Source organism: Equus quagga, chromosome 17 (assembly GCF_021613505.1).
Source record: "Equus quagga isolate Etosha38 chromosome 17, UCLA_HA_Equagga_1.0, whole genome shotgun sequence".
In the NCBI taxonomy this organism is placed as follows: domain Eukaryota; kingdom Metazoa; phylum Chordata; class Mammalia; order Perissodactyla; family Equidae; genus Equus; species Equus quagga.
In genome coordinates this window covers 6,782,991-6,809,810 of record NC_060283.1, presented here as the reverse complement: position 1 = coordinate 6,809,810, position 26,820 = coordinate 6,782,991, and the positions used below count along the sequence as shown (strand labels likewise).

The 26,820-nt window shown below is 50.2% G+C and overlaps 2 long non-coding RNA genes across 4 annotated transcripts; one reads left to right on the top strand and one right to left on the bottom strand.

Annotated features, from left to right (window-relative positions):
• Positions 1-148: 148 nt before the first annotated feature.
• Positions 149-15,985, bottom strand: LOC124228785 (uncharacterized). Its single transcript, XR_006885786.1, has 3 exons — positions 14,433-15,985; positions 4,182-4,314; positions 149-410 (listed from the first exon to the last, which is right to left on the bottom strand). It is a non-coding gene; the product is annotated as an uncharacterized LOC124228785 (long non-coding RNA).
• Positions 15,986-21,493: 5,508 nt separating this feature from the next.
• LOC124228460 (uncharacterized) lies at positions 21,494-26,548 on the top strand. Of its 3 annotated transcripts, none has more exons than XR_006885721.1 (3): positions 21,494-22,201; positions 22,516-23,778; positions 24,721-26,548. It is a non-coding gene; the product is annotated as an uncharacterized LOC124228460 (long non-coding RNA). The 3 variants fall into 3 exon arrangements; XR_006885723.1 differs by having other exon boundaries at positions 21,497-22,201; positions 22,919-23,778; XR_006885722.1 differs by having other exon boundaries at positions 22,153-22,201; positions 22,837-23,778.
• Positions 26,549-26,820: the final 272 nt, after the last annotated feature.

Sequence of the window (26,820 nt, the reverse complement as noted above, 5' to 3'; positions counted from 1 at the left end):
CAGTTCTGCCATTTGTTCATTCCAAGACCTTGAGCTGGTCGGTCACCTTGTCCCTCTGAGCTTCACCTTCTTCATCCATAAAACGAGGCTCTTACCACAGGTATTAGTTATCTGTTACTGCGTTAAAGTTACCTCAAAGTGTAGTGGCTTAAAACAACAACTATTTATTATCTCACTGGTTTCTGTGGGTCAGGAATCTGGGAGTGGCTTAGCAGGGTGGTTTCAGCTCAGAGTCTCTTAAGAGACTGCAGTCAAATTGTCAGCGGGGCTTGCTGTCATCTGAAGGCTTCATTGGGGCTAGAGGATCCACATCCAAGATGGCGCACTCGCATGGCTGTTGGCAGGAGGCCTCAGTTCCTGGTTACATGGACCTCTCCATAGGACTTCTTGCAACTTGGTAGCTGACTTTCCTAGAGCAAGATGAGAGAGAGAGCACACTGAAGATAGATACAGTATCCTTATAACCTGATCTTGGAAATGATATACCATCACTTCTGTCATATTCTGTTGGTCACTGTATTAACCATGTCTTTTATTTTCTGTATTCTAATACTTTGATGTCTGGGGCCTTGCTGACCCTGAAGGGACTGCCCCTCCCAGGATTAGCCAATTCCCAGGGATAGTAAATAACTCTTTGAGAACTTGCCCTTCAAATACGGACCAACCAATCCAGAGTCCACATCCCCAACCTCCTCTTTTATCAGGCTCTAGGCCACTGTCCATCTACACTAATGACCTCAGGGCCAGGTAGTAGACAACTAGGGACAACCCCTATGCCCCAGAGCCTGACAAAATTATTTAAACTAGCTAATCCAAAACCTGTTTGTCCTGCCTCACCCCTTCCTTCCCTAGAAACTGTAATAAAAGCTCTTGTCCACAGTTCCCCCCAAACTGACCCCAGTGCTACCCTGTGTGCCTCCCCCACCCCCTGGTGTTGCATGCCCTCTCCTCTTGGAAACTGTAACAAACTCTCTCTTTTTTCCTTTATTTTTCTTTTTTTTGCTGAGGAAGATTCACCCTGAGCTAATAATCTTCCTCTGTTTTGCATGTGGTCACTGCCACAGCCACCAATGAGTAGTGTAGGTCCGCACCTGGGAACCGAACCTGGGCCACTGAAGTGGAGCATGCTGAACTTAACCACCGGGCCACAGGGCCGCCCCATGAACTGTCTCTTCAATGGCAGTTATTTCCTGATCTTTTGGCCTTACTGTACCTCAAATTTTCTGTTAATACATTGTATTTTAGAACAGTCAAACAGACTGTTCTAATACGGTGTGGAAGGGGACCACACTAGGGCGTGAATACCAGGAGGTGGGGATCCTTGAGGCCATCTTAGAGTTTACCCACCACACCACATATCCCCCTGGGAGAATTAAACAAAACAGGGTAAATGTGGCAAAAGCCCCTCCTACTACAGTCTTGCATCACTTAACTATGAGGATATGTTCTGAGAGACGCATCGTTAGACGATTTCATCATTGTGCGAACATCATAGAGTGCACTTACACAAACCCGGAGCCTACTGCACACCTAGGCTGTATGGTACTAATCTTGTGGGACCACCGCACCAATGTGGGGTACATTGTTATGCAGCACATGACTGCCCAATGACACAGACAGTTGGTCGTACAATCTGATTCTAAAATTCAGATGACTATGATACAGTCGCTCATCCCCAGGAACTTATGACCAAGAGACAAATTCCTGGGTTTATTTACTCATATAACAAGTATTTCCTGGATGGTTGGGCTATACCAGGCATTTGTGTGCCTGAGGCTCATTGGTAAACAAACGCAGGATCTTTGCATTCACAGTCTGAGAACTTTGACTAGGTCTTACTTCATAAAATCTCACAATTTACCTCAAAACTTAGTGGCTCAAAACTACAATTTTACTTTGCTCGTGGTTTTGTGGGTCAGGAACTCAGGAAGGTCTTGACTGGAAAGTTCTCTCTTGGAGTCTGTCGTGTGGTTGCAGTCAGATGTCTGCTGGGGCTGCGGTCAATCTGAAGGCTCAGCTGGGTTGGACGTTCATGACGCTCATTGACGGGGCTGCCGTGGGGTCTGGTTTAAGCTGGGAGCTCCGGTGGGCTATGGATGAGCTCTCCACATGGTGGTCTCAGGGCAGTTATAACAAAATCTGACACGGTTGACGTCGCCCTCCTCTGAAAACACTTCCTTTGCTTTCCTCTCACCACATGGGTGACTCTTTCATAGCCTTCCTTTCTGGTTGTTTTTCACCTCCACTTCTAAATGTTGGAGCTCCTCAGAGCTCTGCTCTTCCCTGTGTACACTCCTTCCCTTGGTCTTGGTCTCCTGGCTTTAAATTAGTATTAATATGCTCCTGACTTCCAAATTTGTACCTCCAGCCAGACCTCTCCTTCCTAACTCCAAAATGGAGCTGCTGGTCTTTCCTCAAAATCTGCTCCTGCTGCAGCTGACGGCAGCTCCCACTGGAAGCCTTGGAGCTGTGCCTGGTTTCTCTCTTCCCCAGAGCCCACAGCTGTTGAAAATTGCCCACGGGGTTTAGAGACTGGAGTGCCTGGTGACCTTGGGGAGAGCCCTTTGGTGGCATGATTTGAGGCAACATCAAATCTCACATTTCTCAAAACCACTAGACCATTTATTCACTAGGCACTGACTGTGCCACTGCCGTTGGTGAGGTGATGCTGGGGTCGGGCAGGTGGGCAGGTACTACATAACCAGCAGCTGGCCTCCCACACCCCAAAAGGGAGCCCTGGAGGCCTCTGAGCAGTTAAAACCAATAGTGCGAGATACAGGAATGTAGCTCCCGGAATCCCCACCTCTGACCTTACTGACTTCTGTTTTACGCACCTTTCTATCAAGTAGAGTCTGATTCCCAAGGCCAGAGCCACTAAAAAACAACCAGTTACCAAAGGGTGGCAGGACCGCTGCAGATGGGCTGTTGGCTGCCTGACCCAAGGGGGCGGGGGCAGAGAAATTAAAAAGCAGAGTTCAAAAGGCACAATTGCTGAGGTCACTTAGTGTAGGACAGACATCCTGGCATACTTCACCAGGTGGCAATGGTGTCAAATGTGGAGAAGGTGCCAACAGTCTAGGGACGGTCTGGCCTGTCTCCTGACAGTCACAGCCTCATTGTGTGACCTCCAGCAACTCACTGCACTTGTCCACAGTGTTTTAGTTTGTGAATTAGAAATATTAACCACTGCCCTGCCTATTAATTAGAAAAAATACCAAAAATAGACTATATAAATACAGTTAAAATGCAGCATAAACACAGGGGTTATTATAAGACACTGGACAGGATACAGTCTGAGAAAACAGAAAGGGCTTAACGTTTATTTATTTATTTATTTATTTTTTAGGAAGATTAGCCCTTAGCTAACTACTGCCAGTCTTCCTCTTTTTGCTGAGGAAGACTGGCCCTGAGCTAACATCCGTGCCCATCTTCCTCTACTTTATACGTAGGACGGCTACCACAGCAAGGCTTTTGCCAAGCGGTGCCATGTCTGCATCCGGGTTCCAAACCGGCAAACCGTGGGCCACTGAGAAGCGGAACATGCATACTTAACCGCTGTGCCACCAGGCCAGCCCCAGGGCCTAATGTTTATTGATCACCTTCTTATGTGCCAGGTGCTGGATGCTTTCATCCTCCGAAAAGCCCCTTAGTATAGTTTTAGTGATGAAAAAACACAGGGTACAGAGAAATTAACTAGCTTTCCAAAGTCACACTGCTGGAAAAGGGCAACAGTAGGTCTTCTCAAAAGATCAGAAGTAGCCTCCATCTTCAGGTCCAGCTGGATCCAGCAATGAATGACAAAATCAATAGAATTTTATATCCTTGTATTAGTTTTCGGAGGCTGGCATAACAAAATACCACAGGCTGAGCAGCTTAAACAACAGAAATTTTGGGGCTGGCCCCGTGGTTGAGTGGTTAAGTTCACACGCTCTGCTTCAGTGACCCAGGGTTTCACCGGTTCGAATCCTGGGCGTGGACATGGCACTGCTCATCAGGCCATGCTGGGGTGGCATCCCACATGCCACAACTAGAGGGACCCACAACTAAAGTACACAACTATGTAGCGGGGGGATTTGGGGAGAGAAAACAGAAAAGCAGAGGGGGAAAAAAGAAGATTGGCAACAGTTGTTAGCTCAGGTGCCAATCTTTAAAAAAAAAGAAAAGAAATTTTATTTTCTCACAGTTGTAGAGGCTGGAAGTCCAAGATCAAGCTGCTGGCCAGGTTAGGTTCTTCTGAGGCCTCTCTCCTTGGCTTGCAGATGGCTGCCCTCCTGCCGCCTCTTTACGTGGCCATCCCTGGCATCTCTTCCTCTTCTGGTAAGGACAGTAGTCATATTGGATGAGGGTCCCACCCTAATGGCCTCATTTTAACCTAATCATTTAAAGACCTTCTCTCCAAATACAGTGTCATTCTGAGGGTTGGGACTTCAATGTAAGAATTTGGGGGGGACACAATTCAGCCCATAACAAGCCTACATACTAAAAGATAAATGCCCACCTAACAGAAGGGGTCCTAAACATTTATTCCCTTAAACAGCGTGATTCCCTCTACAGATTTCTAACGCCATAGTTCTCCTTATTCTTCTGGACAAGAACTTTGTTTCCTTTCAAATGTACATCTACTTCTCCTTCCGGTTTTATTTTACCTTATTTACTCTGACTCTGTTTTCCAAAGGTACTCTTGAAGTGCCTTTCCAACTGTCTATTATCAGCCTTTTGAAGCTCTATAGTTTTAATTCAAGGGTCTCCCTCCCCTGTGGATGTCCAAACGATTTCTGGAGTGATTGGGAGGCATCTTGAGGGTACCCATGTTTAAAAGAAAACCTATAAAGTTGGTATGTTAAAAAGTCTGAGCAACACCAAGTATGGGCAAGGGTGTGGAGCAGGAAGAACTCATACACTACTGATGAGATTGTAAAGTGATACAACGGAGAAGGATTTTGCCGATTCTTATAAAGTTAAACATATACTTACCACATGACTTAGCAATTTACTTCTACATATTCGCCCAAGAGGAACGAAAACATATATCCACACAAAGACTTGTAGCTGAGTGTTCGGGGCAGCTTTATTCATAGGAACCCCAAATTGGAAATCCTCAATGTCCGTCACAGATGAATAGGTAAACAACTTGTTCATCCATGCAATGGAATATTACTCAGCAATAAAAAGGAAAGAACTACTGACACATGCAACAACGTGGGTGAATCCCAAAAATGTCTTGAGATAGAGGAGCCAGACACAAAAGTCTTGCATATGTTTGTATGACTCCATTTATATGAAATTGTAGAAAGCCACAACTAATCTAACGTAACAGAAAGCAGATCTGAGGTTGCCTTGCTGGGTGATGGTGGGCAGACTGACTGCAAAGGGACACAGGAAACTTTGGGGAGCGATAGAAATATTCTCTGTCTCGATGATGGTCATTACCTTTGTCTACTCATTGAACTGTACACTTAAAGTGGGTCCATTTTGTATACATAGATTATATCTCAATAAATTGATTTTTAAAAGACTGAGATAGGATATTCTCCAGCTGCTGTTGGTCATTCCCCTTCATAGTAAACCTCTGCACACAGATCTTATGGAAGAAACAAAAGCCGTGTTTCAAAGTTTTCAAGTCTCTGGGCTTATCATCACAACAGTTTGACGTGGTCTTCACAAGAATTGGAGCGGCAGACTGTGAGAACAAGGGAGCCTGGCAAATCTTGGCGTGCCAGGTAAGGAAGGAGATTGTGACAGATAAATAGGGTCAAGCTGAAATAACAGAAGCCATACTAAGAGGGCTCCCGCTGACCAAAGTGAGACTATTTGAGCATCAAAAGCAGACCACTGGCCAAGACCACCTGACATACAATAAAGCTGAAAAGTCATGAGTCCGTTTTGATATACAACAAGAGAAAAAGTTAGCATAACGTATCTTGAAAGAAGGTAATTGGGATGGAATGTATTCTTGAATCTGCCATTAAATCACATCAGTATTATTGATTCACTTATTGTTTGGAACAGTAAGTGAAGTAAATGTAAATACATTAAATTCCCACTTCCAGCAAAGAAGGGGCAACAGGGAGGGGATTTACCATGCCGCCTCAAACAACTAAAAAACCAGACAAAAGATCAGAAACAGCAGTTTTTAAGATATTGATCATCAGGCAACGAAGGACTGTGAACTGTGAGAGGCAGGACAAAACACGGTGAGCCCTGTAAATCTCCCCGCTTACTGTCTGAAGAAAAGTTCCAGGCCACAGCATAGTGGGGGGAAGCCAGGCAGAAGGAGCTAGGAGACCAAGGAGCCTAGAACTCACAGGGCAGAGAACCAGAGAGGAGAAAGGACTCCGAAGGTCTGCAGAGGGGCTCCCTCAGGCGTTCAGGTGAGTTCTGATCGGTGTGTGAGTGTGTGGAAGTTATCTGGAGCCAGGGAAAAAGCCACCAGAAGGGATTAGAAGGAGGAATTCCCAGAGACCACACAACACTGACATCCCACCAGCCACGGTGGAAAAGCTCATGAGTCAGTGGCATCAGGTAGGTACTCCAAAGGGCTTTGCCCAGACAGTGAGACAAAGTTAGCCTGAGATTAATGCCGCCCGGTCTTAGCTCAGAAAGCTCAAAATCAAGATCCAAAAGCAACAAACTGTTTCCAAACTATGAAATTGTATCTCAGAACAAAGTTCAAGAAGATTTATGATAATATAAAAAATATTCAGGGGCCTGCCCAGTGGCGCAGCAGTTAAGTGCACACGTTCCGCTTTGCCGGCCCAGGGTTCCTGGGTTCGGATCCCGGGTGCAGACATGGCACCGCTTGGCACGCCATGCTGTGGCAGGTGTCCCACATATAAAGTGGAGGAAGATGGACACAGATGTTAGCTCAGGGCCAGTCTTCCTCAGCAGAAAGAGGATTGGCAGTGGATGTTAGCTCAGGGCTAATCTTCCTCAAAAAAAAAAATTATCAGAAACAATTAAATATTGCATAGAATCAGTGAACCAGAGAGTAATTATGTAATGCTTAAATAGATAACGGATCCTTTTCAGAGATGAAATGAAATAATCCTAAAACAAAGAATATTTTTTCCATAGGTTTGTAGATACACATTACTAGAAAAATGTTTAATTCTGTTGTTATGCCATCTTCTTTTAGCATATATTCATCTTATAAAATTATTTGATTATATATCAAAATTGGGTTATTTTAATTTTTATTTCAAGCCCTCTTTTGATTCACGTATGTGTTCTTCAGGTGCTACTTGTTTGGTCTGTTGATAAATAATAAAGGTGTTCGTTTGTGTCCATGACCCATGATGAAGAGAAAAAACAACTGAAACCGACTCAGAAATTACATGGATGATAGAATTAGTAGACAAGGACATTAAAACAGTTATTATAGTTTTATTCCATATGCTTAAGAAGCTGCAGGAAAGATTGATCATGTTAATTAAAGAGAATAAGAGGGAAAAAAAAGACTCAAATCAAACTTCTAGAGTTGAAAACTACCATGCCTGAGATGAAAACCATATTAGATTAGATCAACGGCATGAAGGACCCAGAAACGCAGGAAGAGCTCATCGGGGCTCAGCTGGAAAATGGAAAAGCGCTAGAACAAGAGGCAGGATGCAAACATGAGGTATGTGAGGCAGAGCAAGCTGCAGGAATGGAGGAGGCCCACGTGAACCACACACTGGGTTTGTGTGCCGCAGCCCTCCAGTTACAGAGCCTGGGAAATGAGTCGAGGTCAAGCCGTCCTCACCTTTGACTTAAGGCTGAGCTGGACCCATGTTCACAAAATGGCGGCATTAGCACGATCTGAGGGTGGGGTTTTTAGCCTCTTGATGTGAAAAGGTCACTTAGACATCTGCACAGGCCCAGTTGATGAGTTGGTGGTCTCAGCCGGCCTGAAGTGGACAAGAGTTCTAATTCCTGAAGAACAGCTCACACACCCATTTCCATGGTGACCCAGGCTCCAGGGAGATGGTCTCTATGGGAGCCTAGTGGAGTCAGCACATTGCCTGACAGCACAGTTAACAATGGGCGGGTTAAACAGCTAAAAGCTACAATCAGCAACTGCAAAAAGGAAAAAAAAACCTTCAGTTCCTGGCTACCTAATCATCACTGGCTGTTGCTTGTTTCACTACCTCTGGGTTTTTTAGTTACGTGATACAATAAATACCCTTTTCTTCTTAGGTTCTTTTGAGGTGGGGTGGGAGTTTCAGGTGAACCGAAGGTCTGGTAGGCCTAGGCCTTGGCCCAGTGCACTAACGGTGGCATGCGTGGCTGGGCGACCTCGCGATTTGGGCATGTCTCTTAAGGGGGAAAAAGACCAGCCGTAAACCTGACCTGTCTAAGGGGCAGGAAACCTGAATTCCAGACGGGCTTCTTTTGCTTCCTCACTGAAGGACCAGGAGCTCTTCAAAGGGACTCCCAGGGTCAGAACTGGCACTTATGACTCAGGACAAAAACATCTATTTGCCAGTTGATGAGATGGGAGAGGGGGAGATGGGAGAGAGACAGGAGGCTGATCTGTCTCGCCCACCAGCTCCCACTGACTGCCAGTGGCTGCCTGCAGAGCCTCGGGGCTCCCCTCTGGGCGTGCCCTGGGTGGAGGGGGCTGCCTGCAGAGCCCCGGGGCTCCCCTCTGGGCCATGCCCTGGCATGGAGCAGGCTGCCTGCAGAGTTCCAGGGCTCCACATGTGGAGTAGAGGGGGCTGCCTGCAGAGTTCCAGGGCCCCCTTCTGAGTGCCCTGGGGTGTAAGGGGCCACCTGCAGAGTTCCGGGGCTCCCTTCTGAGTACCCTGGGGTTGAGGAGCTGCCGGCAGAGTTCCCAGGCTCAACTTCTGGGCCGTGCCCTGGGGTTGAGGCCAGGGTTGCAGCATGAGTACCTCCCATTTCTGCGCCAAGCATGTTCCCAGCTCCGGCATTCTGGAAAGACCCTTTGCAGGGAACAGACATTTCCTCTTTGCAGTGAAGAGGAGCTCCTCTATGGTCCCCACTCTGAGGGATGCAGGAGCTTCACAGCCTGGATTTTCCTGTTTCTTGGAACTGGAACTCCAGCCCCCTGTCTGGCTGTGGCCACAGGCTTCTAGACTGGCTCAGCCCCACACTCCTCTCCATGGGCCCTCAGTCTCATCCATTGTCAGGCCTTTGCCATGTAGAAATGATTATCCCACCTCCAAACCAAGTGTTCTGCCTGGAGAGTCCTGCCCAACTTACCCCCGACTCATCCTTCCGGGCCCAATTAAAGCGCCACCCGCCCCCAGCCCTGGGCTCATGACTGCCTCCCTGACGCAGGTTCCCAGCACACAGGGTGCCTCAGCTCTGGCATTTCACAGGCCCACGCTGCGTCACAGCTATTTATAGATGTGTTCAACTCCCTGTAAGCAGGCACCTTAACTCAACTCCAAAAGCAAGTTCCAGAAATACTCCGAGAAATGTAGAGAAGAAGCCTGGTCAAATACAACGCTGTTGCCTTGGGTGGGGGCTGTGTCTGTGTACTTTTACTTTTTGCTCCATACATTTCATTGTTGTTTATAAAATTTGTCTATTACAAGGTTGTAAATATTACAACCTTTTGTTTTAATTTGTTATAAAATAACAAAATACTTAACTTTCTACATAAAGTTTTACATTTCTTAAGTTTATTCTTAGGTACGTTATGGTCTGTGTTACCATGTTACTGGTTAAAAAGAGTAACGTTGGTCTTATGTACCAAAAGAGACCTCCAACCGTATTTTTTTTTTGAGGAAGACTAGCCCTGAGCTAACATCTGCTGCCAATCCTCCTCTTTTTGCTGAGGAAGACTGGCCCTGGAGCTAACATCCTTGCCCATCTTCCTCTACTTTATATGCGGGATGCCTGCCACAGCATGGCTTGCCAAGCGGTGCCATGTCCGTACCCGGGATCCGAACTGGCAAACCCCGGGCCACCGAAGCGGAATGTGCGCACTTCACTGCTGCGCCACTGGGCCGGCCCCTCCAATGGTATTTTTAAGGAGAAAAAGCAAGTCGCAAAACAGTATCTCCAGTATCATACCATTTATGAAAAAAATCCAACCACTAAAATGATAATACATTTCTGTATATGTATATACCATACACATATACTAAATAGGGTGTCTATATGTGTATATGTGTGGTATCTAATATACACACATATACAAGCACCCTATTTAATATATGTATATATGATCTGGAGTATATACATCCTGCACACTGCGATATAGCTATTCCAGGACAGCAGTAGTCAACTTTAGGACAGGCGTAGGATGGGAGCTGATGGTCCAAGGGACTTTAGCTTTTTAAACTTTATAACAGGAAAGTATCTGTGTACTTAAGTGTTTCTAAATAAATAATAATAATAAACAGATCACAGAGTGGAGCCCAGAAGCCTGAGGTGGGAGAGGCAGTGTTTCAAATGAGTCCACTGGAGACATTTCTGCAACAAAGTTTAATCGGTCTGCCAGCAGAGTCCAAACGGACCTCATCGGGAGACAGTCTCCAAAAGTGTCACAGTCTATCATTTTCAAAGGTAGAAGCAGTGACTCTCCTTCATGCAGAGTATGTGTCAAAGATTACTTATGCTTTAAGTAGGGTACCAGAATGGTGCAAGAGCTAGTTCACAGAGGACTGGAGAGGGGGCTGGCCCAGTGGCATCGTGGTTAAGTTCGCATGCTTCACTCTGGTGGCCTGAGGTTTGAAGCCCAGATCTCCAGCACCGACCTACACACGGTTCGTCAAGCCATGCTGTGGCAGCATCCCACATACAAAATAGAGGAAGATGGGGCCGGCCTGTGGCCAAGTGGTTAAGTTCTCATGTTGTGCTTTGGCAGCCCGAGGTTCGCTGGTTTGGATCCTGGGCGTGGACCTAGCACTGCTCATCAAGCCATGCTGTGGCGGCATCCCACACAGAAGAACTAGAATGACTTACAACCAGGGCATACAACTATGTACTGGGGCTTTCGGGAGGAAAAAAACCAGGAAGATTGGTAACATGTTAGCTCAGGGTCAATCTTCCTCACCAAAAAACCCCCACAAAAAAACAGAGAACTGGAGAGACAGAAGTATTTAGAGGGACCAAAAAAAGGTGCTGAAGTAAGATTTCTGAGTTACATACAAAACTGGCCAGTGACCGACGGGGCAATAAGTAGATTGGTAAGATGTAAATAACTTCTGTCATGGAGGAAGGATGACATGTAGGTAATGGTTGTATCATCTGGCCCTCAGCAATGGTGAACAGGTCAGCGAGGTACCGTCTCCTAGAGAATCCCAAAGAGCCCCCTCCGGCTGACCTTTTGGGCCTGACAGTCATCCTTCTGCCTTATTTTCAAATTTGGAATTTCTTCTTAACTGAGGAGTGTTATTTAACTCTAAATCTTGCCTGCTGCTCCCAGTGACTCTCAGCGAACCCAAGCTTTCCCTGAGTTTTTGGTTTGAGCTGGGTGGAGAGTGGACTGACCACACTTGGTGACAGCTCTCTGAGCTCTGAGGAGCCCCCCCTGGGCCTGCTGCCATTGGTCCCCTTGTCTGGAGGCCTGAGCTGGGCCACAGGGAGCAGGGATGCGCCAGCTCTCTCCCAAAGGCAGGCAGCCCGGCAGCCTGCCCCTCACACCCACATCTTCAAGGAGGCTGCAGGGCTGAGCTGAGATCTGGGGACAAACGGGAGTTGGCCAGGGTTGGGGAGGGGGTGTCTAGGGTGAGCCAGGAGCACCAGGAGGAGCCGGAGCAGGAAAAGGCAGCCGAGTCCTGAAGGGCCTGATGTAACCCAAGAGAAGCCTGGGTTTATTCAGTGCTGGGAGCCGTGGCTACATCATTTGATCGGCTGTTTGACAGGGTCCAGCCGATTAACACCGAGGGGTGCAGGGTCGCCCCTTGGTGAAGAACAACCGGCCAGCCCTTCACATAGTTCTGAAACCTGTGCTGCTTCTAATTGCCCTTCATTCCTTTTCCTTTCTTAACCTCCAGTTTTCACTCCTTTGGGTGGCTGCTTGGGAGGCACTACCTCGTGGGAAAATTAGATATAGTAAGAGAATGTGACCACCTGCAGGTAACTTTCAAGATATTTTTCAGTTAATTAATGGAGGAGCACACAGTCCCATTTGAGACAATCAGAAAGGAATCCTGCCCAGATAAGATGTCGAATTAGGTTCGTAGCCTCCATCTGGTTAATGTTTCCTTCTCCCTCCAGTTCTTTGTCTAAATATACATATGCATCGTCCTTCTAAGTTTGCTGGTTAATTGGATGATCAAGAAGTATCTATATATTATTCTTGACCTTCTGCTTTCTGTTAAAATGTTATAGAGGTTTTCTCCTAAAAGCAATAAATAATAAATAATTGGTGAGTAGAAGGGCCGAGGGGTGCAAGAATGCCCCTCGGTGAAGGATGGCCGGCCGACACCCCTGATATTTTCTGAATTATATGCATGCTTTCTATCAAGGTTATGTGTATACTTATTTCTCTTTTTTATTCTTGAAGATATATAGTTTAGCTTAGCTTTTCAGCCCTTTACTTTACTAACAAAGTGATACTTTCTCCGGCAGTGTACTTAAGGGACTGTTAGCTCTACAATCTAAAAGACAAAGGAATGCTTCCACCCCCTAAAGGGCGCGAAAAAGTAAAGATGTTTAACTGCCCGCTGAGAATGCAGATAGCCCTGGGGATAAGACACCCTGGGGTCGCCTTTTGTTCCCATTAACCATCTACACTAATGGCGTAAATGATTGAGGGAGGCAGGGATGGCTTCACCAGGATGCAACCAGACGGACTGCTGTCCTGTCCGGAGGCCTGGACCTTCTCTCTTTGATTTAACTTTACCATGAATTACAACAGACGCCTAGGTACCTATCTCCTTTAGCTTAGAGACAACAAACACTAGTTAATTGCGGAGAAGACGATCATTAACCTTATGCTCTATAGAATGGAATGCTAATAAATATTCTTGTGCTCGTTTTTTACTTCATTATCTCTCTGAGAATATTTGTGAAACTATTTCTGTACTAATCCTGAAAAATATATAAACGACACTTGTGCACAGTAAAGGCGGACTTGCTAACACCAACCCAAGTCTCACGTCCCCGTTATTTTCCCCCTCCCTCATCGCGCCGACGCCGTCCATCCCTCAGGAACCTGGACTCCGCCGGGGCGGGACCCCGGCAATTCAGGAGGGCCATGGATGAGACAGGACCAAAGAGTGGTTTATAAAGCGCTTCTGAAGGCAGATGATGTGGGGCTCAGCGGAGGAGGTAGGAGGTCCAGTGGGCAGAGACTGCGGAGAGGCCCAGGCCGGCGGAGGGGAGGGTCGGGAGGGGAAGTGGAGGCCACAGAAGCAGCAGAAGTTGTCCGTGTGAGGGAACAGGGGATGAAGAGTGGGAAGGGAGCATCAGGGTGACAAAGCTGGGACAGTGGCCCCGTCTCACCCCCTCTGTCCCTGTGGTCGTTCGGAACCCTGAGAAGGAGCCCCGGCCTTGGGCTCTTCCCACCACACTTGAGGCCCCACAGGGGCGCCCCCGCCCAGGTCCCTCCCGTTTCCACGCCTCTGGATCAGGGACCACGATCCCCGGCCCCAGTACTATTAAGGGACCAAGCCGGCAGGAAAAGCGTTCTCAAAGGCCAAGTCTGACATGGACGCTGGGGTTGCCTCCCCCGAGGCTGGAACCACGCGCAGTGGCGCCGCCGCCGCCTCCCCAGCCCCTGGGAGTACAGCCTCCTTCCGTGCAGTCTCAGATGCCGCCCCGGCCTCGGGACACAGGCCGCCCCCAAGTGACAGACGCAGGAACCGCTCAGGCAGAGGGGACCTCGCTGATGGGAGGCGGCCCGCCCGCCCCAGGCCCATTGGGGCCCGGGCGGGGGGGGGGGGGGGGGGGTGCGGGGGAGGGGAGGCAGCGGGTTTCCCCGAGGCCCTGGGACTCCCGGAAGCCCCGAAGGTGTTTACACGACAGTCACGTGAGGCGCCACGCGGACTGAGTCACCGGGAAGGATCCGGCGGGGCGCTGGGGTCGGCCGGGCCAACCTCGGGGCCCCACGGCCTTCTCCCCTACCCCGCCTCGGCCCTGGCCTCGCAGGCTGGGAAATCCAAGGCGTGCCAGGCCCGGAGGCAGTCCACGAGCAGACGGGGGCTCCAGAAGGAGCAACTCGGGGGTCATCACACCATGCCCTCAGTTTCGCACATGAGAAGATGGAGGCCCAAAGCGGCTCATAGCTGGGGTTCAGGACGGATGGGGGGTCGTCAGGAGTGACTGGAGAGAGAAGAGCGTCCCAGGTTTGGAGAAAGGATGCGGGAGCAGCTTGGGAGGGACACTGGGGTGAGACCCAGGATCAAGTGCCGGAGAGGTGGAGAAGCAGAATGTGTGTCCTCAGAAAGGTTGTTTACACTCTGCGCCCCACCACCCCACCCCCACCCCCACCCCCACCCCCGCGCTCCAAAACAGCTTCCACACCCTTGCCATACCTCAGCTGGGGCTGGCATCTCCCGCGTTGTCGTCCCCCAGTCCCACTTCCCATACACTTACAGGCCAGCGGCCTTCCTTGGCACCCAACTCCACCTGCCGCCTGGCATCGAGCCCTTTCACATCCCCGCCCTCTCCAAACCTTCCTTCTCTTCTGCACTCTGCGCACGTTCCCCGCCTGTTGCCACAGGGGCGCTCCTACACACCTCTGAGCCTTTGCACATGCTGTTCTCTGCACCTGGATTGCCCTCTCCGCACACCCTCTTCTCTCCCTGGTGAACTCTGGGGGGCCGTACCCAGCTCTAGAACAGTGCCTCCTGCAATGCCTTCTCTGGGGGCGTCTACCAGCTCCACTCTCGGCCCCACTTGCTTTCTGACCTCCCCAAGACCGGGAACGCACGCGTGTGTGAACCCCGGGGCACTGGGCCTGGCACTTGCAGTGAAAAGGCTTTGGGCCCCGGGAACCGCACAGAGCTGGGAGCTGAGTGGGCAGGTCACTCGGCCTCTGTGGGAATCGGGTGTCAAGGGACGCTCGGGAGGGGGTGGAGGGTAGGGGGGCATCGTCGGAAGGAAAGAGGGGTGGGGTGCCCGAGGGCTCCGCTCTGTCCCAGGTTGGGGCCGGGGTGGGGTCCAGAGCTGCGAAAGAGGCTGGTGCCTGTCTCCTCCTCCCCCTGCCGCAGGGGCGCGGGCGCTGGATGCCGGCTGCATCCCTGGGCGGAGATGACGCGCGAGTTCCAATTGCGGCCCCCGCGGCCCGCCTCGCCCCCCCGGAGCCCGCGCCTGCCAAGAATGCTCGCAGTGGCGTCATCCGGCCGCCCTCCAGACGCCTGTCTTCTCCAGCCTGAGCTTCGCGAGGGGGAGGCGCGGGGGAGGGGGCCTCTCAGGTCTGGGGGTCCTGGGGGGCAGACGCAGCCTCCAGTGCGTGAGTGCTTGCACTAGGCCGGCGCCTGCGGAGGCGCAGAGCGGTCTGGGGTTCGAAGGGGTTAAGCAGGCAGTCTCAGCGAATGTGGATTGCTTTGCTTGGACTTGAGCCCCGATCCAGTTATTCTGAGTTAGCCTCATACCGCTCTGGGATGGAAGGTTCTCCTAGGCCCTCACTACTTCTCAAGACGTGACCCCAGACATTTAGCAGCTCCTTGGTTCCTCCCACTAATAGGGAGCTCACTACCTATTGCTACTAAGAAAGTTCTTAAATTAACACCCTCTTATGCCTGGCTCATTCATTCATTCAACCAATGTTTACCCAGCCCCTACTGCGTGGCAGAGACTAGGCACTGGTTTAAAGAGGATGTAGCCGTGACAAAACCAATGATGTTCCACTATTCTTCTGTGCATGTGGATCTCCAAGCTCTGACCTCCGGGTTAAGCCCCTCTTCTGTGTTCTGGTAGCTCCCAGGCTTCTCCCCATGAGCACAAACAACACCTGGGTTCCATAAGCCAGAGAAGGGGAAGCCTTTTCTGGTTTGGACTTGACCGAGGTGTTTGGTGATGACTAATGCACCAACGCCCGGTGAAAGCTGAATCCTGAGCTCTGAAATCTCCACAGATTCCATCTCTTCTCTCTGGAGGTAAAGGGGGGTGGGAGAGGGGGCAGAGAGGGGTGGCTCCCCTGGGGCTGGGCTGGTCCAGGAAACCTGGCTCCAGACCCATGGCACAGCCCCTAGAGCAGGCATCATGGGCAGAGCACGCGTGGTGCAGGAAGCCAGGACTCCAGGAGCTGCCTGCCTGAGGTTAAGCCCAAGGGTCAGAAGGCCTGGGGCTCCCACCCACTAAGAAGGAGGTGGGCATGTGTTTCCTCACAGGTGGTGGTTGGAATCTGGGGGCAGGGAGGGCAGATGGCCTGTACTGGAGACTTCCCACCTGGGTTCAGGGGAAGGGCCTCCCTGTCCCCATCTGGGGAGCAGCCCACCTCCCAGAGGGACATCCCTGTGGTCCTGACTTCACCTGTCCACCCTTGTTCTTTTCTCCACCTGGAACTCCCCCATCTCTTCTCAAAGCTGGTTCATTCTCATCCTTCAACTCTTCTCAGATGTCACCTTCCTTGACCATCCTATCTAGAACCGGTCCCCTCTGGTTCTCTTTGTCCCACCATCTTCCTTTCTTCAGATCACTCACACTGCAGCTCTTCACCGGGACTGTTGCCTGTGGACTCCACTAGAACACAACTCCGGGAAGGCAGAAACCTGGCCTTTTTCCTTCCTTATTTTCACTAGCTGTGCCTGGCATGGAGGGTGCTGGTGAATGAATGAAGTTCTGTTCCAGGGTCATATAAAGAATTAAAGCTAGAGGTCAGGAAAACCAGGTCCTGTTCTGCTACTCGTTTTGTAATTTCTCTCTTTATAGCCACCTTTTACACAAAGGATTGGAGTCAGCTTTTAAACAGACAGCGAAGGTGAGCTAGCTAACCAGCTAGATAACGATCAGGCGGAGAAAGTTCAGGCAGGCTTAAAAGACCAGGGGAAAGGCCATAGAGTCCTGTATCACTGCCAACGTTGTGCCTCAGTTATGACTTTGAGCTTCCTGGGGGCCAAAAAAAAAAGGAATAGAATTTGTTACATGATTCTTCTTATTCATAAGGAAAAGCATCTGAATTCCTCAGGGAAAGCGAACCTTTTGCTGGCAGTTAAGATATAAGAAATTTCTCGGGGCTGGCCCCATGGCAGAGCAGTTAAGTTCTCGCGCTCCGCTGCGGGCAGCCCAGTGTTTCCTTGGTTCGAATCCTGGGTGTGGACATGGCACTGCTCATCAAACCACGCTGAGGCAGCGTCCCACATGCCACAACTAGAAGGACCCACAACGAAGAATATACAACTATGTACGAGGGGACTTTGGGGAGAAAAAGGAAAAAACATAAAATCTTAAAAATAAATAAATAAATAAGAAATTTCTCACTAGGTCTTCATATAGGGATGTGGTTGCTCTCCATAGCAGCCTTCCTAACTGAAGGCATTGTTCCCGGGGCACTGCAACATCCAGCGAGTAGGATGCCAAGAACAACTCAGCACACGAGCTCTGCAGGGTCGAGGAAGGAGTTCTCCGGGGCTCTGGCTGGACCCGGGGACGAGGCCTAGAGTGGAAGAGGAATGGATGAACTGAACTCGCTTCAGGGCAGTGTGGCTCCCAGCTTTTTGGTTTACGTGGCTAATGATTTTATTTTTAAACTAGAGGTTTTCAACACCATCTATAAAATATTCTTGTAAAAAAAAAAAAGGAATCCAATTGGATCAAGCTTCTAGATCTAATCACTTGTTTATAAGAAACACAGAGGGGATGGGGGAATATGTTGCACCAGACCACGGGGATGCAGTCAGCAAAATCCACAGCATGGAAAATTCCAGGGGCAAACAACCCAGATTCTTCAGCAAATAAATTACAGGGGAAAAAAGGTGGGGAGGGGAAGCCTATAGAATATAATAGAGTCTTCAGAGACATAGATCAAAGGAAATGTGTGGACTCTGTTTAGATCTCGACTGAACAAACCAACTGCCAAAAAATTGAGACAAATTGTATATGTGAAGATTTATATTAAAGAAGTGTTAATTTTTTTAAGTGTGAAAATGCTAATGTGGTTATGTTAAAGACAAATGTTTACAGATGAATTTATCTGATGTCAGGGATTTGCTTCAGAATAATCCAGGGCATGGTGGGATCGGGGAATTGGGGAACAAAAGTGGCCAAGGGTGAGTGTTGTTGGAGCTGAGTTACCTGGGGATTCATCAAACTATCCTTAATACTTTTTTATATGTTTGAAACTTTCCAAAATAAGAAATTTTTAAAAATTGGGTATATTGACAGAAAGTTAGCCAACTTTTCCCAGTTAATCAATGTTTCCCAAATAAGAACATCACAACAAAATAGCTACCATCCACTCCCACCATCATTGCATAAGAAAAGGAACTTCGTAAGGGCAAACACACAGGAAGGGCTTAATCTCTGAATCAAGGCCAGTCTTCAAAGGGAATGTAAGTTGATTTCTGGAAAAATCACAGCAGACACGACCAGGGACTGGCACTGAGCTGTGGGCCCCAGCTTCAAACAATCATCCCCAAATTTTTCAAAGGTTGACATGAAAGCTGGTGGACAGGCCATTTGAGGCTGCCCTTGCTTGCTCTGGGACTCCAGAAGGCTGTCACTTGTCTCCTCTGGACCATTTTTCCTCTCTCAAAGACTCACAGTGTTGAACTTAGAAAGGGCCTCAGAGACCTGGTGTAACCTCTTATTTTTACAGATGGAAAACAGGCCAAGAGAGGAAAAGTGACTTGCTGGGGGTAACACAGTCTGACTCAAGCAGGGCTTTTGACTCCTAGCACAGAGTTCACTCCACCCAATGATTTACCTCCTCTGTGTCGACTCACGTTGTTTTTGTCTTCAATTGGTGCCTGGAAAGATAATTGCAAAAACTTGGTGCCAGACCACCAGGCTTTAAATCTTGACCTTGCCACTTGCTGGCTGTGTGACCTTGGGCAAGTTTCCTTAACTTCTCGGGGCCTCAGTTTCCTCATCTGTAAAATGGGTAGGTGCTGCATAACACACTCACCTTGTAAGGTTGCTGTGAAGATTGAGCTAACGCGCGTGCAGTGCCTGCCACATAGCAACTGCTCCGTGTGGGCTGTTGCCTGGGCTTTCACCTCCTATGAGGAAGATGAGCTGCTCAGATTGATTGTGGAAAGGAGGCTGGCCTTTAACTTCGGATCATGGAATTTCCCGGGCTGGAAAGGGTCTCCTGAGATCATACAGAGGAATCCTTTTACAGAAAGAGGAAGTGAGTCCCCGGGGGCTATGTGAGCTGCTGATGGTCCGGGAAGGCAGTTGGTGACAGAAGATGAAATAAACCCTAAAGGGGCCCCAGGGTCCCGGGGCTCTGGGCTTTGCTAAGCAAGTCAGTGAGGCCCCCAGCTCCATCTCATAGGCCCATTCCACCCTAAGCTAATGTCAGTGCCGGTCAATTAAAGGCACATGGTGAGTGCGCAGAGCTTTACAGTTTATGATAAGCATTTGCAGACTTGGTCCAGTGGGAGCCTCACTCCAGCCCCAGAAGGTTGTGAGTCCTGGAATGAATACCCCGTTTCACAGGAAGAAACAGGGGTTGGGGGCGGGGGGAAGGGATTGGTAACTGAAGCCACAAGTAAAGACTCAGAAGTTCCTTGAACTATGGAAGATGAGGGAGTTCTCCTTCAAAAGAAGAAGGTTAGGTCAATGTAAAATGGCTGACGCCTCCTCTGCCTTTGGAAAAGTACTTGAACTACCAAGAAGTCAACTTCCCAAAGAAGTCCTAACTCCAAGGAGGGCAGGAAGGAAAGCAGTTGTTATGGCAACATCTTTGGCAGCCTATTTTGAGTCCTCCCCAGGTTCAAAACAACAGCTTCCAGCAGGTTCCCTTGAGGAAGAGGAACTCCAGCCCAGCAACTGCCCTTGGCCAATCTCCTGCCAGATTTCGGTGGCAAGAGGAAGGTGGCAGCCAATGAGGAGGGCTGCAGCTTCTGTCATCGGGCCCTGAGCCAGACTGGAAGAACCAGAAGGCAGGCGCACGTGACTGTTTCCATGGTGACCTCCCTGAGCAACCTGACTGGTCCTGTTTTTGAGCACTGGAAAATTCCACCCAGCCTCTGGCCTGATTTTGTTATTTTCTCTGCCTCCTTCCTGCTCCAAGGCCTGATGAATTCACTGCCAGTGGTTAACCCCTTCCTGAGATGTGCCTGGCTCCAGTCAGATCTGGGGGTCTGGGCAGGGGGGCTGTGTGCCCTGCACTGTGCTTAGTGCTGGAGTGGGGAGGGAAGGAAGCCCGAGACATGGTAGTGACAGCCACCATTTATAGGACACGTTGTTCCAACCAGGCACCTTCCTAAGCTGCTGACAACCTCACAACCCTGAGAAGAGCGTACTACCCAGATAATTTCTATTTCACTGAGGAATAAACTTGATTCAGAGAGGTTATGTAACTTGCCAGCATCAGGGAGAACAGCCAGCAAGTGGAGGAACCAGGCCAGACCTAATGTGTGGACCCCTGGGGCCTCTCTCTCCGTGGCCCCTTTATAACTCGCACAGTGTCATAGAACCAGATGGTATTGGGGACAGGGTGCAGAGGAGGGAGAGATCCATGGTCTTGGGGGAGCTGAAGGAAGGTGACATTTAGGCTGAGTGGAAGAACAGGGAAAGACCCGTGGGCTCCAGGACACCCAGGTTGCCAGGCTGGAGCTGGGGGCTGGTGAGCGAGGCCACACTGGCCCCAGGGAAGGCTGCGGCCAGGGCCCAGGGCCAAGTCCTCACCATTTGGCCTCCAGAACTGGCCATGCTGGGATTCTGGCTGGGGGTGAGGAGGGAAGTCAAGCCTATGAACATTTCTACTGGACTCCGGCTGGGGAAGGGCTGGCTTGGGCTGGGGGTGGAGCTCAGAGCCAGCAGCAAGAACCGGGAGTGAGCCTCTCAGAGTCCCTAGTAGGGTCGCACAGATTCGACTGTGTGGATGCCACATAAGCTGCATGCAGAGCTGCTCTGAGCTGAGGCAGGGCTATAGGAAGACTGAGACTCTGTTTTTAAGGATGTCAAATGACGATGACAAATAATAAATCATGTGCCAAAGTTCAAGGTAACAGCACACAAGTCACCGAGTAGAGGGTGTGACCATAGGAGTGCTGGTGAGGTCACTGGACCACGAGGGCCACAGGTATCTGCAGGATGGACTGACCATCCAGCAGGGCGGGCTTCCTGCAGAAGGAAAAGGGCCCCTACCTGGTTCCTAAAGTGGGGGCTCCCACTGGCAGCGACAATGGGCATGTCCTTGGGGGAGAGGTGGTAGGATGTCCCAGGCACTAGGGATCTGCCAGCAAATGGGGCTGGAATAGAGGGGCACAACTGATTGAGCTTTATGGCCCCGGCTCAGGGTGGGGCAGTGGGTGATAAAGATCTGGGGCACGTTGGGCTTCAGCTGAAGTCTTTGCCTAAGCAGAACAGTCATGGAAATCTCCACCTGGAGTCCCCTTGACCCTCAGAGGAGTGAGGGGACATGTTAACAAACAATCATCCAGGAAAAAATAGGCTGTGTTGTGACAGAGAGTAACTATGGGGTGGTGATGCACGACGACTTTGGATATGCTGGTCAGGGAGGCCCTTTCTGAGAAGTGACATCCAGGCAGGGCGATGAGAATGAGTGTCATCTGAAGAGTTGGGAGGGACATTACAAGCAGATGTGTCATCAAGAGTAAAGAACATGAGTCTGGAAACGGCCAGGGCCTCTCTCAACTCAGAAGCCATCCTTCTGCCCAAGGAGCAGAGTCCAAACTCCCTCTCCAGCCCGTTCAGGCCCTCCCAGACCTCACTCCGGTCTGCCCTTCCTGCTTCCCCTGCTTTCTAGGGCGTTCCCACCACCTGAGGAGCTTTACAGTCCATTCCGCCTCAATCACTGTATGGCTCTCCTCTTACATTAGCCCTGGAGAAGGACCCATAATGCTATGGGCTTCTGTTTCTACCTGGTGTGTGCTGAGGAAAAGTTCCTGGAACTGAGTGATCTCTGCCCCCTTGTTCTGCGAGACTTGTCTGTGGGATGTGGGCCATAGTTGTGTTGAGGAAGAATAAAGATGCTTCTGTGTGCATGTAGAAGGTGTGAAATGTTTAATAAGCATCATCCTGCGCATGTGGTGTTAACACAAACATCCACGTGACACCTCAAGTGGGTGACTGCACAGATGAGGGATACAGGAATGCGATGACTCACCGGGAGGCCTCACTGTGGCTTCAGGCAATTTCCGAAGGTCCACTCAGCAGGCCGTGGAGGGTGAGTAACTGGAGGCCCAGTACAGGTGAGGGCTGGGGGCAGCACCTCCCGCAGGGAGTCACCCAGACCAGTGACAGCGAGGCCTGGGCCTGGGCTCCTCCACCCCGGAGGGCGAATCTTCACCTGGAGCTCCGTGGGGAGGGAAGGCGGCCCTGGGCTTCCTCCCCCACCTTTGCGGGTCCCAGTCTGTCTGCGAGTCTGTCAGAGAGGAAGCGGCTCCCACTTTCCCACGCAGTTCCTCTCAATGCGATTTCACTCCATCCCGATGGGCAGGCGTTTGCGTCAAATCTAAACGCATTTTGTTCCCATTGCAGCACTTCGGGTCTGCCTAGTCACTTCCTTCTCCCTTACTAACACCCTCCAATACCTAAACGGCACGACAAACTGCTGAGAACCTCACATCATGACAAAGCTGATTTTCACAAGTGTCTCTGGACCGGACATTCCGGGAGGTGAACGCGTCGTCCCTCCGCAGCCCCTCCTGCGCTGGGTCATCAGTGACGCTGCACTCAGGGGGTTCCACCACCCGCACTCTTTTCACTGTGCTGCTTGGGTTTTAATTCTGAGAGCTACCATTCCAGTTGGTTCACTTAGTCAGTACTCAATAGACATAATGAGTTTCTATTGTGTGCCAGGCACTAGGGAGACCAAGAAAGACCTCCTAGGCCTCAGTTTCCTCATCCGTCTAAGGGGACAGCAGCAGCATCTCCTTCACAGGGTGGTTGGAAGAACTGAAGGGAGACCATGCACGGAAAAGGATGTAGCACAGTGCTCCACAAATGCTACAGGAAAGAAGGCTTTCTGCTGGATTTACTGTCCTGCAGACCCAGCAGGGACAAAGGAGGGACCCAGGAAAGCATGGGAGACTCTGTTCTCTGCTGGGGAGAGGAGGACAGTAGAGTCTCCACTGAAGACTAACTGGGCCCAAGAGGAGGGCCCAAAAGGAGGGTGGACAGCCTGGGAAGGAAGGCCTAGGAGTGCTGGGGTGAAGCCAGTGAGGGGCCTCGCTGAGCTTGAAGCTGGGAGAGATGGGGCCGATGCAGCTCCTCTGGAGAGCCACCTTCCGCCCTTTGTCGTCACGCTGTCCTCCCACAACTATGGTGCTACAGATGGGCTTCCACAGCCAGGCCTTCTGGAAAGATCCACAAACAGGCTGCAGGGCCCAGCGCCAAGGACATCATGTAGTGAATAATGTGCTGCATAAACTAAATTATGAATTTATGTGGTGAATAAACTAAAGAAGGGAACCGGCAGCAGGGAGCTCTCAGGCTGGGAGTGGGGAATGTTCTTTCAAGATATTCCCCCCGCCCCCCACCCCCAGAGGATTCTATCTCACAATGGTTCCTTCCTCTGAGTCTTAGAGGAGGCTCTATGAGAAGATGGATGCCTCTCTCAGGAAGCTAAGAGGAAAGTGTTTCCCTCACTCTTCTGCCAAGTGATGTTCGGTGCCTGTGAGGGACAGCCCCAGAGTTGCCTCTCCTTCCTGACAGCATTTTGGGGAAGACCAACGACACAGCCACTTCTAGTTTCTGCAACTCGTTTTTGCTGGAATTGCCCTCAGCTCTTGCCTGCTAATGGTGCGTCTGCGGGGTTTCAGTGGTTGATTTTAGACTTTCTCCAGGGTACATTTTTAACTGTCCAAAATCCCCTAGAAAACAACCATCTCCCTTCCGTGTAAGAGCTCTGAGCTGCGTCATCTCTGTGGGTTTCTTCCTGCCGCAGGAGCTGGCTGCTGTGCAAAGAGGAGGGAGCCGAATGTGTGTGCGGTCATTGTTCTAGAAATGAGCTCTGGGAAGGTGGGTGGCAGAAGGGGGCTAAGAACTGCAAATTCCTGGAGTCTTTAGAAAACAAGAAAGTTGTGTTTTTGAGACTCCTCTTGCCTTTTATTTCTGACCTGCATTTCCAGAACAGTCTTTGGTACTGCAGGACTAGATAAAAATCACAGGATTAGATAAAATAGAACAAGAGTCCTGGGAGAATCTCAGTGTAGCTGACGACTCACCCAGACGGGCCTCTGGACCCCAGACCCAGAAACGGAGGGCCTCAGGAGCTCAGAGCCTGCTGGCCTTGCTAAAAAGGGAAAGAGGTGGAGTGGATTCTGGCATTCTCTGGAGGTTTCTGGCCTGACGTGAGTCAGGAGGATTAGGCAGGGCCTTGCTGACAGGAGGCCTGATTCTAAATTTTTGCTACTTCAGTCCTTTCAGTGCCCCAGCTCCTTGAAGCCACACCAGGAGGCCTAACATCTTCCGTGTTCTCATGCCATCTCTTTGTTTACTGCATTTTATAGAATCAGCATCATCACTTCTTCCATCTAATCTCCTCATTTTATACAGAAGGAAATTGCCACTGAGAAGTTATTTGGGTTCGTGCCCAAGGTCACAGGCTGTCTGTCAGGGGAGTGACTGCAGAAACCAGAACCAAGGGCCTCCTATTTTTAGCCTGGGATTTTTTGAGGGTGGGGAGCAGGGAGCACGAGATGACTGGCTAAAATGGACTTGTCCTCTTAATTTGTGTCCCAGGACCCAAATGAAGACTAGGTTTCAGACTGAGGCGCAGGGCAAGAGACAGAATGCTGAAGCACCAGTGGAGAGAGCAGACGCAATGGGACATTCTGAAGCTAAAAGGACCATGGATGCAGGCCAGAGCAAAGATGCCTTGAAAAAATTTAGTTTTACGTAAAAGGGATCCTGAGCTCAAAGAACTGAGAGGAGGGCACATAATCAAATGTATTATTAATCTCCTCACCAAAGAACATGGTGACTTTAGGCTATCTTGTTTAAATAAATCTTCCAGAAAAGAAGAAACTCACTATATAAAAAAAACAAGGAAGGAATTCGAATATTTTGGAGACAGCCAGACAGTTTTGTGAAATGAAAGCTAGGAGAGATGAGGGCAGTAAATGTTTGGGCCGAAACAGTAAAAACGGGGATTAATACTGCCCATAATCTTCTCTAAAATATTTTTCATTTACCAACTGGGGAAAAACAATTAGAATTTTCTCTCCGGCCTTGGCAAGCCATCTCTTTTGGCATAAGAGATTCCTGAGTGCTGAGCTTCATTCAAATCTCTATTTCTTTTCCCAAACCCAGAGCGAATTAAGCAAATAATATACAGTTCAGCCATTTTAACAGTATAAGGAAAATGCTTTAATCTGTAAAAGGAATGGAAATGACTAGTTTAGCGACACTGACAATTACTGCAAGCATCTTAGGGCTCTTAACATTTACTTCATGGGCTCCACAGTGGGAGAGGGAGCAGAGATAACAGAGGGGGTCCTAAATCCACCCCCAGCCCTGGAGAAAGAAAGGGGAAGGGACAGAAGGGCTGGGAGACGGCAGCAGCTGGGGGGCGCAGAGCGGAGACAGGGCGGCAGCGTGAAGTCAAATCTGGGGATTCCAGAATCGGTTCTGGTACTAATTAGCTGCGTGTGATTTTAGGCAAATCACAAACTCCCCAGGCCCCCAAATTCCATTTGTAAAAGGAGGTGACCCAACTCAGTTTTCCTCCTTCCAGGGCTCAAGTTCTACCAAAACTTTTCCAATCCCAGAGCAAACATCAAGACTGTGTCTGAAGGGAAGGTCTGCGTCTCAGGAATATTCCACTCTTCAAAGCAAGCGGGGCGGGGAGAAGAAAGAAAGATGAAACAAGAACAATTTTGGCAAGGTCACCCTAGAATAGCTGCTTTAAAGGCCCTGCTTCTTCGGGGGTGAGGGGAAGGTGGGGCATTAGCATACGAGACCCCCAGGCGACCCCCAGGCCGGCTCCCCGACCTTGTCACAGCCACTGTCACTTACAGGAGCCTAAGGGGTTTTTAAAATACAGGGTAGCAAGTTTAGACACGGCCCATCACTATTTATGCCATCCTAACCAACACCACGTCACTAAACTCCTTCTTCCTCTCTTGAATTTACTGCCCAAACACAGGCCATTTCGGAGGTTCTAGAATAAAGACCCTGGAGGTGAGAGAGGAGCGGAGGGTGGGTGTCACCACCCCTTCCTGTCCTGGGCTCCAGGCTTTAAACGACGCTGCGCCCGGAGCTCTCTCCATTTTCTCTCACTGCTTGTTTCTTGGCTGCTGGCCCAGTCGGAGCCCTCGCCACCGCCAGCGTTTCAGACGAAGGCGACCTGTTGACAGACCAACACCCAAGGGACGTTACAATAAAACATGGCATTTGCTAATTACAAGGGGGTGATGTGTGAATTTTTAATTAGTGGGTGACTGAGACGATAATGAGGGAATGACAAAGGACAGGAGAGGGGAAAGAAGGGCCACGCGGGGCTGGAAACGGAAGGAGGGCGGCAGCCCTCGGCTGGCAGGAGCCCAGGGTCGACCGGGAAGCCCGCGCCCCGCGCCCCGCGCCCTTCTCTGGACCCGCTCAGGCCCCGGGGGCGGGGCGCGCATGCGCACTGGCGCGCTGCGCCAACCGCCACCGCTCCCGGAGGCGGCTGGGACCGGCTGGAGCCGGTTAGAACCGGCAGCGCCCGCCCGCGAGCCGACGCCTCACAAAGGCAGGCGGCGGCTCACGGCCCGCGGATCCCTGCGCGGGGCGGGGTGGGTGAGGGCTCGGGCCGCACCCCTCCCCCAGCCTTTGTCCCGGTGTCCCGGCCGCCCCTCCCTG